Raw genomic sequence first — 19,369 nt, 5'->3', positions numbered from 1 at the left:
AACCTCTTGTCGACCTCTGTTCACGACTCTGGGTATTTTGACATTGGCATCTCAATATGTGTATTCCTTATTGACGTCTCTTGTTAACAGTATTAGTTTATTTCCAACAGTAGGCAGCTTTAACTCAGTTAATACTCGGCAGAAATCAAACCTTCATTTGGATCGGACTTCCTTAACTCTTGTGCAAAAAGGTGTGCAGTATACTGCTGTATCCATTTTCAATAAGCTGCCACTCGAATTCAAAAATCTTTGCAGTAATCCACGCTCTTTCAAATCGAAACTGAAGAGTTTCCTCATGGGTCACTCCTTCTATTCTGTCGAGGAGTTCCTTGAAAAATTAAGCTGATTCTCGTTGTATTGCTGATAGCGTTTGCTTAAACTTATGGACTGATTTTCTTTCAGGTTCATGAACATTTATTTTTATCTGTTATTACTTTTATGTTGTAAGTTCATGTACTGACACGTTCCATGACTTTGGAGATTTGCTCCTCAATTTGGTCCTACGGAACTTGACATATAAATAAATAAACAAAAAATTTCCATCCTCGGCTACCACTTAATTACCTGGAACCGAAACAGGTTTAGCGTCGTTCACAAAATAGGGTGAAAATGGTTAAAAAGGGCCTAAGCACTATGGGACTTAACATCTGAGGTCGTCAGTCCCCTAGAGGTAGAACTACTTGAACCTAACTAACCTAAGGACATCCATGCCCGAGGCAGGATTCGAACCTGCGACCGTAGCAGCAGCGTAGTTCCGGACCGAAGCGCCTAGGACCGTTCGGTCACAGCTGCCGGCAAAACAGGGTGATCTGATATAACTTACAGATGGAATAACTTACAATAAACCAACACGTATTAAATCAAACGTTAGCATTTGAAGACTGGTTTCATTGTGAATTGGTACCAAGTCTCGTATGCAAAGGTTCTAAACTGCAGTAGCCCGAGCTGTTAAGAGTTTTGATCATGGGAGCTGCTAAATTGCAGAAAAAGTTTGCAGGGTGAGAATGTGAATGAATAAAGCGAATTAAAGATTCGAAAGGCAGTGCCACGGGTGCCACGAAGAATACGTATTTCTCAATCTGATATTAACTGCTCCAGAATTCCTGAGTGCTTCGCTTGAATAAAGCGGCACAATTCTATCATAAGGATCTCTGAACCAGCTACAACTCCTGTATGTATCACTGATTTGTCTGATGAACCTAATATCGTGCAGCTCATTATTTTTATCATAAAATGTATAAGCCTTCATTATTAATGTTAAATCCCTATGCAAAGCCGACCTCGAATCTGTGATTAGTTTGATCATCACATTGTTTTACTAGGCATGATTGTATTGGGGATGCTATGCTGTTGCGATCATCCGAACTACGAATTACCTTACCAGACCAGTTATAAGGAGAAAGGGAGCTACAGTTCTTGCGTGGACTGTAAACCACGATACAACTAGGCATTTTCCACGTTGACAGCTCGTTGTTAGTGGTGGAAGGAGCGATAAATGTTAGAAAATTCATGGGGTTGGAACATTTTTATTTGAAGCCCAACACATACCTATTGAGCCAAAAATTCTAAAACCGTATTTTCATCAATATCTCGACGGATGAAATGTTAACCTAACAGATAAAACCTCTTGTAGTATTAGCACTTACTGAAAATCTTGTATTTATTTGTAATACCAGGGGTGTCTATTACGTGCGACGCCTTGAATACGAGCTGTTGTGTTAACTACTCACGTCAGAGCTTCTAGAATGTTACTGTAAACGGTGTTAGTTAAGCCCGCTAAGCACCATCAGCTCCGTACGACAGCTCAGTCGACAGTTTCTCGGCGCCAACTTGAGTCAGGTGACGTTTACGGTAGCACTTTCAGAAACTCCACAACTTCCGCCAAGTTCCTGCCAGCCAATAAACAGGGCCACAAAGTTGTCACCGTGCCACTGTTATGTTACTCTAGGACTGTGACATATCTTTTGACGCAAAGTTTGTGTTACTTTGAGCCGTTGCCTTATATTACAATAACTTAGAATTTAGATTGTTTTCTCCGATCGTCTCCGGTGACTGTTTGTAGCGTCTGCCATCCCAAAGAAGAAAAGAAGGGAGGGAGTCCTGTCGACATCGACATCATTTGAGACGGAACATAAGCTAGGAGTATTTCAAGGATCGAGAAAGAAACTGGCCGTCCCTTCTCAAAGAAACCATCCCGGCGTCTCTCTGGAGCGACTGAAGGAAAACACGGAAAACCAGAATCATGATGGTAGGGCGCGGATTCAAAATCTCATCCACCCGAACACGAGCCACGTCAAGAAGAAGGAATGGATTTATCTAAAAAGTTCCTCAACTGATTTAAGGTTCACAGCTAGAGTACGGCTTGAAATTAAAAAAAAATTAAACCACCTTCTAAAATGATTTTACTTTATAAACATAAAAAATGAAGTTAAACGGGAAAATATTGTAAAAGCACAATCAAAATTTTTATTTGCAATATCAGTTTCTTAGCTTGCAAGCAGAATACCTTTCTAGTACATTATCTAACAAAATTATGAGGCAAAGCTTTACACAGTACAAATATTTCAAATTTATCTTACTCATTTTGCACTGATTTACATACGATAATACCCAAGACAAACATCTAAGTTAAAATCTATAGGATCTGATAAATGGTTCGATAAAGTGTTTCATTCTATTTCAGACCTGGGTATCTCTACACTGTACCGTCATTTCTTCAACATCAAGTATGTCTATCTGAGTTCTAATAATAGAAGAGCAAATTTTCCTTCTTGTATAGTCCTACGAACAAAAAGAAGTCTCAGAATATTGTCACGTAGAAGAAGGTGTAACTAAGTGAATGACAAACACTAACTTCACTTAACGAAGGTTTATTCAGCACATACAAGAGCGCGGAGCGAACTGCCTCCGGCCAGAACTCATACAGTATATATACAGATACAGAACATTCCAGTACAATGCTTCCTGACATTTGTGGATATTTCTAGAATGTACTTGAACCGAATATAGAAATTAAAATTGTACAATCCAGGTGAGTTTTAAACTCACAAACCTCCATGTAACAGTTTAGCACCATATCCACCACAAAACGGTGTTACTCACAAGGGAACCTCCCCATCGCACCCCCCTCAGATTTAGTTATAAGTTGGTACAGGGATAGGCTTTGAAAAACTGAACAGAGATCAATCGAGAAAACAGGAAGAAGTAGTGTGGAACTATGAAAAAAATAAGCAAAACAAACAAACTGAGTGGCCCATGCGGAAGGTAGGTAACATCAAAGATAATGTGAGCTTAGGAGCGCCGTTGTCCCGTGGTTAGCGTGAGCAGCTGCGGAACGAGAAGTCTTTGGTTCAAGTCTTTTCGCGAGTGAAAAGTTTATTTTTTTTATTTTCAGACAATTATTAAAGTTCAGGCACTCACACATAATCAACTTCGCTCTCCAAAATTCCAGGACATGTTCAGATTTGCTTGGACTTATGCAGGATTTGACGGTCTACAAACACGGAAACATTTGAAAATGTAAGAAACATATGTTTTGACAGAGTACAGGGAAAACTGTGCGACTGTGAAACTGTTGCATTCATTTGTTGCAGTTTATGTGACAAACTCTTATGTTTTCATCACTTTTTTGGGAGTGATTATTACATCCACAATAAAACCTAAATCAGGCAAGAATCTTTTTACCCATTCGTCAAGTGTGCAAGTTAGGTGGGTCGACAACATATTCCTGTCATGTGACGTAGATGCCGTCACCAGTGTCGTATAGAATATATCAGACATGTTTTTCTGTGGAGGAATCGGTTGACCTATGACCTTGCGATCAAATGTTTTCGGTTCCCATTGGAGAGGCACTTCCTTTCGTCTACTACTACACTTTGATCTTAGCCAAAAGGCCGAGAAGCGATCCTTTCGTCTACTAAGAGCACGGTTTTGCGGTGCGGTCGCGAAACACAGACACTAAACTTATTAAAGTGAACACAGACGTCAATGAATGAACGGACAGATCACAACTTTGCGAAAATAAAGTACACATTTCACTCGAGGGACGACTTGAACCAAGGACCTCTCGTTCCGCAGCTGCTCACGCTAACCACGGGACCACGGCGCTCCTGAGCTCACAGTATCCTTGGTGTTGCCTATCTTGCACATGGACTACTCAGTTTGTATATTTTGCTTATTTTTTCATAGTTCCACACAACTTCTTCCTGTTTTCTCGATTGATCTGTGTTCAGTTTTTCAAGGCCTATCCACTGTGACAACTTATAACTAAATCTGAGAGGGGTGCGATGGGGAGGTTCCCTTGTCAGCTACCTCTGCGAGGTTGCTCCCTCCTTAAGAGAACAGCGTCTCGGTGTTACGTCGTGCTAGTCCGGGAACGTTTCATCGGTCCTGCATACCCATGACTGATGCTCTCCCTGGCGATGATATTCTTAGAACTTCCTTTGCTGCTACGCTCTTCCTCGTCTTTCCGCTTGTTGCCTGTCGTTGGAGCTTCGATTTTACTCTGGGTTGCAGCATCCTTATAGGGCTTCAATCGTAGGACGTGAACCGTATCTCTGATCTTTCGTCGTCTTGTGTCGGAGTCGAAATCTTCAACTTCATACGTAACATCAAACAACTGTCTTACAACCTTACAAGATCCAAAGTAGCGCCTGAGGAGCTTCTCAGAGAGACCAACTTTCCGAACTGGACTAAAGATACAGACGAGGTCACCAGGCTGGTAGACAACAGGGAAGTGGCTCGCATCATACCTTCGGCGATCGTTTTCTTGAGACTGCAGCGTGAGGAGTCGAGCCAACTGCCGAGCTTCCTCAGCTCTGGTTAACATCTGGCCGATGTAGTCGTCGTCCATGTTATCAGGATGTAACGGAAACACAGTGTCCATCGTCGTAGTCACCTCACGCCCATGCAGCGGGAAAATGGCGTAAATCCTGTGGTGTCTTGTTTGGCGGAGTTGTAGGGAAACGCCGCGAAAGGTAGCACCCTATCCCAGTTGCTCTGCTCAACACTGACGAACATTGATAGCATGTCGGCCAAGGTCTTATTAAGGCATTCAGTGAGCCCGTTAGTTTGCGGATGGGAGGCAGTCGTCATGTGACGAGTAATGTTGCACCGATGGTTTATCTCTGTCACAAGACTCGATTGCAAAACTTTCCTTCGATCCGTAATTAACGACCTTGAGGCACCGTGTTATAATACAATGCCATACACGAAGAGTTTGGCTACCTCGAATGCTTCGGCTGTTTTCACGGATTTTGTAAAGGCATAGCGTGTCAGATAATCAATGCAAACAATAATCCATCTATTGCCACTAGCAGACGGAAATCGTCCGAGGAGATCAATCCCAACAAGCTGGAAATGCGTTTCGGCTGCTGGAATTGGTACGAGTCAGCCAGATGGTTTCTGAGGAACTGCCTTTCTCCTCTGGCACTCTCGACAGTGCGACACATAGTGACGGACACTCCTAAATGAACCTGGCCAGAAAAATCTCTTGCGAATCTATCTTATGTCTTAATGAATCCTAAATGTCTGGCCTCAGGTGTGTCATGGAATTTCTGTAGAACATCTAAGCGCAGGTGTTTAGGAATCACTAGTAGCCACCTCTTTCCTAATCGATCAAAGTTTTTCTTACAAAGTAATCCATTAACTACCTTAAATTGTCCTTTCACATCCTCTGACCGATTTAAGGTAAACATAATTTGAGATATCTTGGCGTCGTTCTTCTGCTCAGCAAGGAAATCCTGGAGTGCAGTGAGACAGTTACTATCTAAATTTGAGAGACAGTCGGCATCTTGGTGTTTTCTTCCACTTTTGTGCACTATGTTAATGTCACTCTCTTGAAGACGTAGTGCCCACCTGGCGAGTCGTCCTGTTGGATCCTTAAGACCTGTCAACCAACAAAGTTAATGATGGTCTGTAACAACTGTGAATTGTCTCCTATAGAGATACTGTCGAAATTTGCACATGGCCCAGATCACAACAAGACATTCTCCTTCTGTAGTTGAGTAGTTACTCTCGGCTTTTGTAAGTGTCCTAGAAGCATGAGCTATAACCTTCTCTTTTCCATCCGAAATTTTCACCAGAGCAGCACCGATCTCATACCCGCTGGCATCTGTTTGTAGTTCTGTAGGTGCTCTCTCATTATACAGACCAAGTACAGGGCCAGTCGTCAGAGCTTTTCGCAGAAAATCGAAAGAATCTTGTAGAGCACCACCCAAAAAAATTAGTATCAGATTTTGATACCTCTTGGAGTGGCCTGGCTTTGATACAAAAGTCTTTGATAAAACGACGGTAATGATAACATAATCCGAGAAAGGTTCTCACATCTCTAATACTTTTAGGAATAGGAAAGTCCGTTATAGATCTCACCTTTTCTGGGTCTGGCTGCACACCTTCGTTTGACACAAGGTGTCCAAGTATTTTGATTTCTTTTGCTCTAGAGAGACGCTTTCTTGGATTAAGTTTCAGTACGCCCTGTTGGGGACACTTAAGAACGGCCTCAGTCTTTTTATGTGTTCATCAAATGTCTCTGAGAACACTATGATGCCATCTAAATAACAAAGATCCATCGTCCGCTTCAGATGACGTAGAAAATTATCCATCATCCGTTAAGAAGTTGCTGGTGCATTACACAATCCAAACGGCATTACCTTTAACTCATACAGGTCCTCAGGACTGATGAATGTAGTTTTATCACGACCAGCCTCAACTTCTTCGAATTGGCAGTGTCCCGAGTACATGTCCATGGTTGGGAAAAGCTTAGCCCCCTTCCGAAAATCTAGCATATCTTCAATTGGTGGAAGATGGTAAACGTCCTTTTTAGTTATGTTAATAAGCTTCCTGTAATCAACACAAAAGCCCCAACTGCCATCCTTCTTCCTGGCTAGGACCACTAGCGACGGCCATGGGCTCTGCGGAGGCTGAATTACGTCATTCTTCATCATTTTCTCTACCTCGTCGCGAATTATTCGATGTTCCGTTGTTGACACACGGTATGCTCTCTGGATTATTGGTTGATTGTCTCTAATCCTAATCCGGTGCTTCACCGTCGATTCGTCTAATTTGTTCCTCACCTGTGGATTGAAGCATTCAGAGAACTCTTGAAGAATGGCAAGTAGCTTTTTCTTTTGCTCCTTAGTGAGATCTGGTGATAGTCGAGCTAGAAGATCTTGTCTCATAGTGGTAGCGATAATTTCGCCCACAGACTCGGCATGGGATGTTTCATGACGCTCAGCTGTTCTTCAATTAACGGCTCAGCGTTTGCTGCTCACATGCGTCTTGGAAGGATCTGCCGTTGTCGGTGACAGTTAACTATCCACAATTACCTAATCCGTTCTTAAATGAGACGACAGAGGCTGGGATGACCAACTTACGCTTTACTGGTATGCTTCTCTTACATTCCGCAACAAGATCCATGGGTTGATGCATGGCTTGACACGGCTGACTGCAGGAATGATCTCGTCATCCAGCACACACAGTCTCCACACACTCGGATGCGCATTTTCCTGTCCACAGTATCTCATATCGTCTAGCATAATCTTCGAGCGACCACAAGCTATAATTGCCTGAGAAGCTTTCAAAAAGTCCCATCCGAGAATAACGTCATGACTACACTCTTGATATACGATTAAATTTAAGGGCTGTGTATGGCCACTTATACCCATACGAATGGTTCATCTTCCTGTAGGTTTTACATACACTACAGGCCATTAAAATTGCTACACCAAGAAGAAATGTAGATGATAAATAGGTATTCATTGGATAAATAAACTAGGACTGATATGTGATTACATTTTCAAGCAATTTGGGTGCATAGATCTTGAGAAATCACTACCCAGAAAAACTACCTCTGACCGTAATAACGGCCTTGATACGCCTGGGCATTGAGTCAAACAGAGCTTGGATGGCGTGTATAGGTACATCTGCCCATGTAGCTTCAACACGATACCACACTTCATAAAGAGTACTGACTGGCGTATTTTGATGTGCCAGTTGCTCAGCCAGACGTTTTCAATTGGTGAGAGATCTGGAGAATGTGCTGGCCAGAGCAGCAGTCGAACATTTTCTTCTATCCAGAAAGGCCCGTACAGGACCTGCAACATGCGGTCGTGCATTATGCTGCTGAAATGTAGGGTTTCTCAGGGATCGAATGAAGGTAGAGCACGGGTCGTAACACATGTGAAATTTAACGTTCACTGTTCAAAGTGCCGTCAATGCGAACAAGAGGTGACCGAGACATGTAACCAGTGGCACCACATACCATCACGCCAATATGATGATGATGACGAATACACGCTTTCAATGTGCGTTCACCGCGATGTCGCCAAACACGGATACGACCATCATGATGCTGTAAACAGAACCTGGATTCATCCGAAAAAATAACGTTTTGCCATTCGTGCACCCAGGCTCGTCGTTGAGTACACCATCGCAGGCGCTCCTGTCTGTGATGCAGCGTCAAGGGTAACCGCAGCCATGGTCTCCGAGCTGATAGTCCATGCTGCTGCAAACGTCGTCGAACTATTCGTACAGATGGTTGTTGTCTTCCAAACGTCCCCATCTGTTGACTCAGGGATCGAGACGTGGCTGCACGATCCGTTGCAGCCATGCAGATAAGATGCCTGTCATCTCGACTGCTAGTGATACGAGGCCATTGGGGTCCAGAACGGCGTTCCGTATTACCCTCCTGAACCCACAGAATCCATATTCTGCTAACGGTCATTGGATATCGACCAACGCGAGCAGCAATGTCGCGATACGATAAACCGCAGTCGCGATAGGCTGGAATCCGACCTTTATCAAAGTCGGTAAAGTGATGGTACGTATTTCTCCTCCTTACACGAGGCATCACAACAACGTTTCACCAGGCATCGCCGGTCAACTGCTGTTTGTGTATGAGAAATCGGTTGGAAGCTTTCCTCATGTCAGCACGTTGTAGGTGTCGCCACCGGCGCCGACCTCGTGTGAATGCTCTGAAAAGCTAATCACTTGCATATCACAGGATCTTCTTCCTGTTGGTTAAATTTCACGTCTGTAGCACGTCATCTTCGTGGTGTAGCAATTTTAATGGCCAGTAGTGTATTTCCTATTAGCCACCTTCAGCAGAGATGTTCTGTTGTTGACGAATACGGTTTTCTGAAACTGGCGACGGTACTTCTCCGAAATGACTGAATATAATGCTGCAGAGTCCACAAGAGCTTAGGCTGCTCGGCCATCCATGAGGACTTTGACTTAGTTTCCTATCAATTTTGTAGTGATCGACGGCGGAGTATTTTTCCTTTCGGCGGCCTCAACTCCAAGGAAGGTCGCACCCTTTAGTTTTCCAGGTTGCGGCGGCTAGGTGATCGGCTGGAGCTTCTCAACGGCGATGGAGACATTGATCGGTGTGTTGGGGAGCGTCCTCACCAGCGGCCAGTTTGCAGCGATGGTGACCCACATCGTCCTGCACCCACATCTTCTTGTTTATCTTCGACATCCCGGAGTTGGTGCCGGCTAAGATCGGGCTGCTGTCTTCTGGCGCGGGCGTCATCAAATATCCGCCGCCTTTCTCGACAGTAGCGCACCTCAGGCCCCGGTCGTCTACAGTGGAAACATACTGGCTGGTTATCCGCGGTCCTCCGGACATCAGTCGTCCTTGGTGGCCAAACAGGTTCCTCATGCGGCATTGTAGGATCGTAACTCCGTCTTTGTCTCGACTTTTTCGCCGTTCTAAAGGGAAATGAAGGACGAGAGATTGGGTTCCATGTCTGTTCCTCTTCCTCCCTTATGACCTCTTGGCGCGTCTCACTTTTTTGCTCGCCGTACAATCCAAGTGCCTTCTGAACTTCCTCTCTCATTATCGGATGAAGAACAGTTGTGAAATCAGTTGTTTCGTTCATTACAGATATCGATACGACGTTTGAAAACCGTTCAAACTTCTTGCGTGCAATTCTTTTTTGATGCATTGTCTCGACATTCTGGCACCATTTTATGAAGTCGTCTGCTGTCGAAACCTCCTTCAGGATTAGGGCTTGATTGATGTCCTCAGCAACACCCTTCATGAGACGTGTAACCTTATCTTCCTCCTTCATTCTAGGATCCACTATTTTACATAGTTCCAAGACATCTTGGATGTTGGATGCTGTTGTTTCTCCTGGACGCTGTGCCCTGCACTTTAATTTATCTTCAGCCTTGCACTTATCGTTGTCTGTGTTCCGCCTGGAATTCTTCCCAGCTTGTGAACTTCTCCTCGTTGTTCCCATACCATTGCTTGGCAGTGCCCTCCAACTAGAAAAATACCTTAGCTGAGAACACGGTGTCATCCCATTTGTTAAAGTTGGCTATACGCTCATACACTTCAGTCACTTATTTGAATATTGGCCATCGTCACCAGAGAACCCGGAAGGATGTCTCATGTGGTGGCACACCGTTGCTGTAAACGTAACGTCCTTTCCCTCTACTGTCTCCGATAGACTGCGCTCTGTTGAATATGGCTCGAACTAAGGCTTCTCGCCACGTAAACATCGGCTCTGTTGTGGTCTGATGGGAGCCATGGTGTCGTCGATAATGTGCGCTATCACAAGTTCCAATACCCAGCGTCTCCACCAGAATAATGTCACGTAGATGAAGGTGTACGTAGTTGAATGACGAACACTAACTTCACTTAACGAAGGTTTATTCAGCACTTGCACATACAAGAGCGCAGGGAAAACAGCCTCCGGCCAGGACACACACAGTATATATAAAACTACAGAACATTCAGTACAGTGATTCTTGACATTTGTGGAGGTGGGTTCTAAACTCACGACCCTCCTTACAACAGTTTTGTATCATAACCACTACACCACCGTGTTACGCAGCTCCTTTTGCGAAAATATCAGTAGAATTAGTCCATGCTACATTACTGATTATAAATTTTGTACTAATGATTAATGTATTCTTCAGTGTTGTATTAGGCAGTTTTATTCGTGGTAAATCACTGTTTTACTTTTTTGGTAAGTCCTTAAAGAAAACTTTTCAAATCACTAGACTGCCACCCTATACTCATTCGTAGGAGTTCTTCCATTAAATAAATAGCATTCATAAATGCCATTCTCTAACATAATGATACTGGAACAATACCTCTTAAAAAGTCAGTTACGCTTAAGTGATGATTGACATCTTTGCTGTTTACGTACACTAAGATAAAAAATTTGATCAAGTACATAACGGATCGCAAACTAGTAGTAGGGATATATGTTGTATTGAAACCTTCTGTCCGAAGACTGCTCTGAGGAACCTTTACTCACACACACACACACACACACACACACACACACACACACACACACACACACACACCAGCTCCCTCCATTGTCAAAGGAACTATGCCTTGAATAACAGAAGGAGTACATTGATTGGACACATCCTGAGGCAAAAAGCTGTGCCATGAAGCTATTTCCTCCTCATTTCGATTCGGCACCTCTTCATTGGCTATCTGATATTCTCATTTAATTCGAAAAGTTTCCCTCTTCTTCTGGTCTGTATCATTTATTGTCCACATATCATTTCTACACAACGTTACGCACCAAGCAAATATGTGAAAAGTAAATCTTATTTTTATGTGGTGTTAATATCTTTAAAGAGAAATATTATTTGTTATTGATAGTCTACGTTTTATATCCCATATTCTTACCCCTTTTTCAGCTTGTTTGCAGTCCAAAAAAGCAAAACATGTTTACTGCTTTTAGTGTTTAATGTCATAGTCGCATTTCCCCAAAATGCCGTTACTTAATTCGACTAAAACCCATTGAAGTTAAAAATGTAGGATACGTTGTTAACGCTGCTGTTTTGGCTGCGACTAAAGCAAATAAGGAAAAGCACAGAACAATGCGTAGTGCAAACGAAATCAAAACTCTTTATGAAGACTAGCTGTCACGTAGGAGGAGGAAGTAAGGATCTGCGCCATTTACAAAGGAGAGCCACACGAAATGCTGAAAGAAGATACTACTAACTTAAAATCTTTGCTAGAGCACCGAACGCCAGGTAGTGTCACACATCGACACAGATGCAACTAGTTTTATGAGCACTGGGGATATATTGTACATATATGAACACTCGAAAATATACTGTTAATAAATGTTGGTAGAAATTAAGGAGGAATATAAAATGAAAAAAAGAAATTATTATTTCGTTAGAGAAGAAAGAGAAATGCTGTAAAATCCTATTCAGCGGGAGATTTTTTTCAGTCATACTTTAAATCACCAAGCATTGCATACATCTGTAACATTGGTGCTACTGCAGAAAGTAACAAACCTGTCAAAGACCGAAGTAATCACTGGGCGCCTACTTAAAAGCAAGGGACCAGCAGTAGGGTAAAACAGATCAACTATATAGAAGATAGAAATTCATAAAAGAGTCGCAGATGAGATATTCAGAAGTGGCGTATGGAGCAACTTCCACTATCTAGTTCCAGAGAGTCACCTAAGAGTCTCTGCGTCGGAGACGTACCTAGAATGATTATGGAAGAGGTAGCAGGCCATCAGATAGCGAACAATTGATCACTTAGCCTTATAGAAGGGTGTAGAGAAGACTAGAACGCGCTACCTTCTTCTCTCTGTCTCTCTCTCTCTCTCTCTCTCTCTCTCTCTCTCTCTCTCTCTCTCTCTCTCTCTCTCCCCCTCCATCCTCGTTCTCTCTCTTCTGAGAGTTGCAGTGCCTTTAGTACTACAGTCCAAGAATGCTCCCCTGTAATGAGTGCCTGCGAGAAATATACGCCGGCCGGAGTGGCCGAGCGGTTCTAGGCGCTACATTCTGGAGCAGCGCGACCGCAACGGCCGCAGGTTCGAATCCTGCCTCGGCCTGGATGTATGTGATGTCCTTAGGTTAGTTAGGTTTAAGTAGTTCTAAGTTCTAGGGGACTGATGACCTCAGAAGTTAAGTCCCATAGTGCTAAGAGCCATTTTTTAGAAATATACCTCACTAGCGCCAATCTGGAGCTTCGAAAATGAACGTAGTTGAATAAATGAACTAGGAAAGTATTCAGCCATGTGCACGAGATTTCGTTTTTCATTTGCATGCACTCCTTATTACACTGTGTGCAGTACTGGTTGCCGTGAACGCAGAAAATGCAGCCGAGAATGTATAATAAAACTGCGCCAGAGGTGGCGAAACAAATTTAGCACCCGCTTCTAAAATTAGAACCTCCAAGAACCTCTAGCGAAGCAACACAGCAGCATGGAATCGTCAGGTTCTCCAGATTCAAATGTGAAACGGTTAGGGTCCGCTGTTTACTACTTCCTCTCTCGCTGGTGTTTATAGTTCTATCAGAAGTGACGTCATTACACACTGAGTGCATCGTCCGGTGCTGACAAGCGTCACAGCAAATCAGCGTCGATTTGCTGGTGGAGTCGACCAAATGATCGACTGGAGTAATAACAGCTGCGGTGAAATCGTAGTGAATCCGAGCACTTATAGATCGCAAAGTTACTCAGCTATTACTCTCAATACCAACTGGTCTCGTGTAGATCTATTGTAAAATTTTATTTGTATTAACAGCTACAGTACAACCGATGCCGGGCATCGCAAGAACAAATTTCCAGTAGCTACTAAGGAATACTGTTACATCTCTAAAGGAAGTGCGGGTTACTTGATTCAGGAAACTCAAAGGTCGCACGCACTAATCCTTAGGAATTTGGTGGTCACAAGTCTGGTCAAATGGCTGACATATTTATTGAAATTCTGCAGCAGATGTCATGACGGTTAACAGAAGTCATAGAATGATGCGGAAAGAGTGGAGTTCTGATAACTGAAGTTCATATATCGCTTCAGTTCAATACAAGGAGAGGCACAAACTTGAATTTGCGGCTATCATAATATGTGTCACTATATCAAACATCCGACACTTCGTCTTCTACAACGTACACCTTATCAACAAACTGCACTGAAATACTTATACATTTCAGTCTTTTTTCTTTTTTCTCGTTCAGCAAATTTATAGTCTCTGAATGTTGTTATGATCAAAACCAGCATTTCTCGAGATTGTTATAATGCATATGTACATTAGATCTCTGTGCATTATATCGACATTTCTAATTTACTGAAGTATGTGCGCTATCTTTTGGAATTATTCTCGCTCTCTGTCCATCAGTAGGAGTGAGAACGTTTTTGCTAAGTTTCACAGGATTCGTGCTTACATGTTTACTGATTAGGTGGTCACTGTTTCATGATGTTACTTGCACATGATACTGTGTAGGAACCATTAGCTTATTATTTCACATTGACAATATATTGTACTCGCACTAGTAATGATTATGCCGTGTGCTAATAAACAGATATGTCCCACGAGTGGAGGTCTTGTTGTTTGTATGTCATATGACACGTATACATGGATTTGTAAATCAACTCAATTTCTTGTAATAATTAAATTGTTAATAACTACAAGCTTTCTAAAAACCGAATACATGACTAATGTGATTTCATTTTAAGCCCACTTTGAAATAGCTTTACAGCAGAAATTTCCAAACAGTGGTTTAAGTAAACGATGTTCTATTCAAATATACACATTCGGTGGTAATAATGTTGTCTTTCAAGAAACAAGAATTGTTAGGACTGTGAACAGTTAATGACTGGTTCCGATTACATCAGCAAAACACAGTACAATGTGGACACCCATGTCTAAAATCTATCAAATCCAAAACATTTGACTTTGAAAATTGTCTTGACCAGTACCATATGTACATCACTGCAGATCTGTACAATGAAATGACAGTGAGTGTAAAGAGACAACTAAAGCCAACAAGTTTCAAAAGCCAGAAAGCATATACTTTTCAATTAACACACCATTCAGTCAAGGATTATATGTGTAACGCACAGAAGAGATTGATGGAAACGTAACAACGATTAATAATACACTGAAGGGCCAAAGAAACTGGTACGCCTGCCTAATATCGTGTAGGGTCCCTGCGAGCACGCAGAAGTGCCATAACACATCGTGGCATGGACTCAGCTAATGTCTGAAGTAGTACTGGAGGGAAATGACACCATAAATCCAGCAGGGATGTCCATAAATCTGTATGAGTACGAGGGGTTGGAGATCTCTTCTAAACAGCACGTTGCAAGGCATGCGAGATATGCTGAATAATGTTCATGTCTGGAGATTTTAGTGGACAACGGAAATATTTAAACTCAGAAGAGTGTTCCTGGAGCCGCTCTGTAGCAATTATGAACTTGTGGGGTGTCGCACTGTCCTGCCAGAATTGCCCAAGTCCGTCGGAATGCACAACTAACATGAATGGCTGCAGGTGATCAGATAGGATGCTTAAGTATTTCTCACCTGCCAGAGTCGCATCTAGAGCTATCAGGTGGCCCATACCACTCCAGCTGCACACGCCCCACACCATTACAGAGCCCCATCAGCTCGAACAGTACCCTGCTGACATGCAGGGCCCATGTATTCACGAAGTGGTCTCCATACTAGCTAACGTCCATCTGCTCGATAAAATTTGAAACGAGACTCGTCCGACCAGGCAACACGTTTCCTGCTGTCAATGGTTCAATGTTGGTGTTCACGGGACCAGGTGAGACGGAAAGCTTTTTTGTCGTGCAGTCATCAAGGGTATGCGAGTGGTCCTATGGCTCCGAAAGCCCACATCGATAGTATTTCATTGAATGGTTCGCATGCTGACACTTTGTGATGGCCCAGCATTGACATCTGCAGCAATCTGCTCAAGGGTAGCTTTTCTGTCACGTTGAACGATTCTCTTCAGTCTTCGTTAGTCCCGTTCTTGCAGGATCTTCTTCCGGCTGAAGCGATGTCGGAAATTTGATGCTTTACCGGATCACTGATATTCATGGAACAATAGTGAAATGGTCGTACCGGAAGATCCCCACTTCATCGCTACCTCGGAGATACTGTGTCCCATCGCTATTGCGCCGACTATAACATCACGTTGAAACTCACTTAAATCTTGATAACCTACTATTATAGTGTAAGTACCAATCGAACGACTGTGCCAGACTCTCGTTATCTTGTATAGTCGTTGCCCACCACAGCGCCGTGTTCTGCCGGTTTACATGTCTCTGTATTTGAATACGAATGCGTATACCAGTTTCTTTGGTGCTTCAGTGTAAAACGCCTATGTCGTTTTAGAACGTACTTTCACAGTATTAGGTATCCTTCTGCCAAATATACAGACATATCTGGCAGACATGATAATCTCCTTCTTAGTTTCCTTAGCACAACGAGGCAAAAATGTATGTAAATGAAGTCACTCAGACGTGGGGAGTGACGGAAAACATTCGTATAGCTGATATGGCCGCAGAGATTAATTTCATACGGTTGTTTCATTCGACTGAATAATCTGACTGCACGAAAAAACAGTCGACTGGTCAATTTGTAGTTAAAACAAGTCGGTTGTCCCATCACTACCGTAGGTACATTTGCGACCCATGGTTAAGTGGCAAATTTTGCTCCATTGCACAATCCTTATGCTCATGTTATCTTATTCTCAGATGTTTTTAATTCTGTACAACAAAAACAAAATGTAAAGGTTTAGAATTCCTTATTAACACCCCACGAATTAGTTAGTCGCAATACCGAAACAACCAAGGATTCACCTTAACGTGAATTTCATAACTCCTATCCCAATAAGTACAATATATCCAGAACTGATTATCTCGGTGCAGAGGAGAAACAGACTTCACATTCGTGACGAATTCCGTATCGAAAGTGGCTGGGAAGGAATGAGACACCTGTAGCAGTGAAGCTAATGAGCCGGTAATGAACTCCTGACGAGCGTTTAAACACACATTCTCTCTCTCTCTCTCTCTCTCTCTCTCTCTCGCTTTCTCTCTCCCTCTCTCCCCCTCTCCTATCACCTATCCCTGTTCCACCCCTACATACACCCAGGACCATTTGCTTTCAATCACATGCGTTAGTCTATTCTATGCAAGTTTCTTCATCTCTGCATAACTACTGCAATCTACGCACTCTTGAACCTGATTACTTACGTCATTCATTGGATATATGAAGTACTGTAATCCCATGCGTATCCCTACATTACCAAATTAACCATTCTTGTTACTTTAGAATATATTCCGTCTACCTATCTTTATTTTTAGATCTGTTGTTTCATAAAGCTCTTTTCTCAGCAATTCAAGGCAGTGCCTGCAATTCAGTTACCCGATTTGCCCATCTAATCTTCAGTAATTTTCCATAGTACCACACTTCTGAAGCTTCTATTCTTGTTTTATCTGTACTGCTGATTGTTCGTGTTTCATTATTATAAGGGGCATCCAACTGAAAGCGAGTGTGAGTGAACTGTTTATTATTTCAAATAGCCGTTACTACAGGGCCGGCCACGATACCCCAAACTTGGCGCGTGCAGCGAGTGCGGACCGCGCGCAGGCCAAACCCGGCCTATCACAAGCCTTTGCTCGGTCCTTCTAGGAAGCGCCGGCAACACAGCGACACTTCATTTAGCATTACCATACGACATTTTTCGGTCGTCACAACTCTCTGAAATCGTCAAAATCGTGCCGTAAGCGGCGTTTAACCATCGCTACTTGTTCGTGGTATGAAATACATCACAGGTTCAGTGGCTGCAGGAAAAGAGGTAGTGTAGCAATCTATATGCGCAATCCTTTAAAATGAATGGGAGTGACTGAAGAGAGGAATGATAATTCTCAACGCGCATCAGCGGCAGGCACTGCTTATTTGCTCTGAAACGACATTACAGTACCGTGTGTAAAGAATTTAAGGATTTAATTTAATGAAAGAGCAATAAATTACATTGTTCAACAGAAAGTGTTCATTGTATTGTACATTATAAAGAACTTTGTGCTAAATATGCAGGCATACAGCACGTGAAGAAATTGGTAGTGTGAATAAGAAAATTTCAGAAGTGGCAAGCATTATTCCATTGACAGTTGCAACAATTTTTAATGGAACTGAAATAAGGAGTATGGCGACTTCATTTATATTAGTGCACTGTACGTTGGGTGAATCGAGGCGAACAAGTTTTTAGTTTAATACCCGCAATTGTCGAATTTATAAAAGATAAAGGAGCCCAAGAACGAGAAATAGAATATTCAGAATTGAGCCCAGATTTCACATTTGGATTGGATTTGATTGCACGCTGCCCTCAGGAAGATACTGCAAGGTAACTTCTTTTTGATTTGATGGGAATGCATTTTAAAACGAAATCACATTGTAGAAGGCACACATTCTGACAAAGACAGTCCAGGTCCCTAAGCTCAGTGGGGTTAAAAAAAGTGAGATTCGAAGAATTCATTGTGGCGTTGTAAGAATTACGGTGATATTTTTATAAAGATTCTGGGGTCACTGTCAACCTTTCATCTGCTTCCGCGACTGTTTGCTGTTTCAGTTCAGAGGTCTCCTGTGCATGTGCAGATGTAACTGACTGACATGCAAGGTAATTCCAGTTTCAATGACAAATCTTTTCCGTTAACATTGCCTAAGACATCTACAATGACTTTTCTCAGGTAGAGTTTCCTAGGGACATACGGCCAAGAGTGCAGTGTGCGGACCACATTCCCCTCAAATCCTCATCGAGTGACGCCTGAGGGCTGAGGATGACACGGCGGCTGGTCGGTACCGTTGGTCCTTCATTGCCCGTTCGGGAAGAGTCTTAGTTTTTATATTTTCCTAGGCAATACAATGAAGTTTCAAAGGCGCTAAGATATTAGGATCGACATATTTGAGAGAAAGACATTTTTCCGATATGAAACTAAACATGTCAAGATTATATGGCAACTTGAGTGCAGAACTCCGTCTGTATGCCGACAGTTTATACCAGATAAAAATTATATTGTATTCAGAATGCCAAAAATAATGGAATAACACTGAAAATTTGTTTTGTTCGTGACCTGTGTTGTTGAGAAATGTGAAATATAAAGCCAAGTACTATGCAGTATGACTGAACTGCCATTTAAATGAGGCTCGTTGGCAGTCTTCCCCTCTTTCCCCACCGCGCGCTGATACAGCGTGACATGGCCATGGGGGAAATGTGGAGCGAGGCTGAGCGCTTTGGCACTTGCGCCTGCACGTGGCTCACGAGCAGAAATCTTGGCGCCACTTTATTAATAAATTTATCCCATTGTGAGACAAGACGGTCAGGACTATCATAGAAATATGTAGCTGTTGCATGACGGTAGCCAGGTGTGCACATCTCGACCGTCGTGAATGTCTATCTCCAGACCTCCCAAAATATGGAAATTGCATGAGGAAAGATCGGTACTGAGTGGAGGATGTGTAAGAGCTTCTCAGTGAAACTTCTGCAAAGTGTTCGAAGCAACTTGCCAAAAAATTCCTTTCCACACGTTGCTAACGAGCTTTCGACAATGCTCCTGAAATTTCACTGGGAAGCCTTTACACGTCTTCAGCACAATC

This window comes from Schistocerca gregaria, chromosome X (genome assembly GCF_023897955.1).
Source record: "Schistocerca gregaria isolate iqSchGreg1 chromosome X, iqSchGreg1.2, whole genome shotgun sequence".
Taxonomy (NCBI): Eukaryota; Metazoa; Arthropoda; class Insecta; order Orthoptera; family Acrididae; genus Schistocerca; species Schistocerca gregaria.
The sequence above is the reverse complement of the archived record's forward strand: the minus strand, read 5'-3'. Positions refer to the sequence as shown.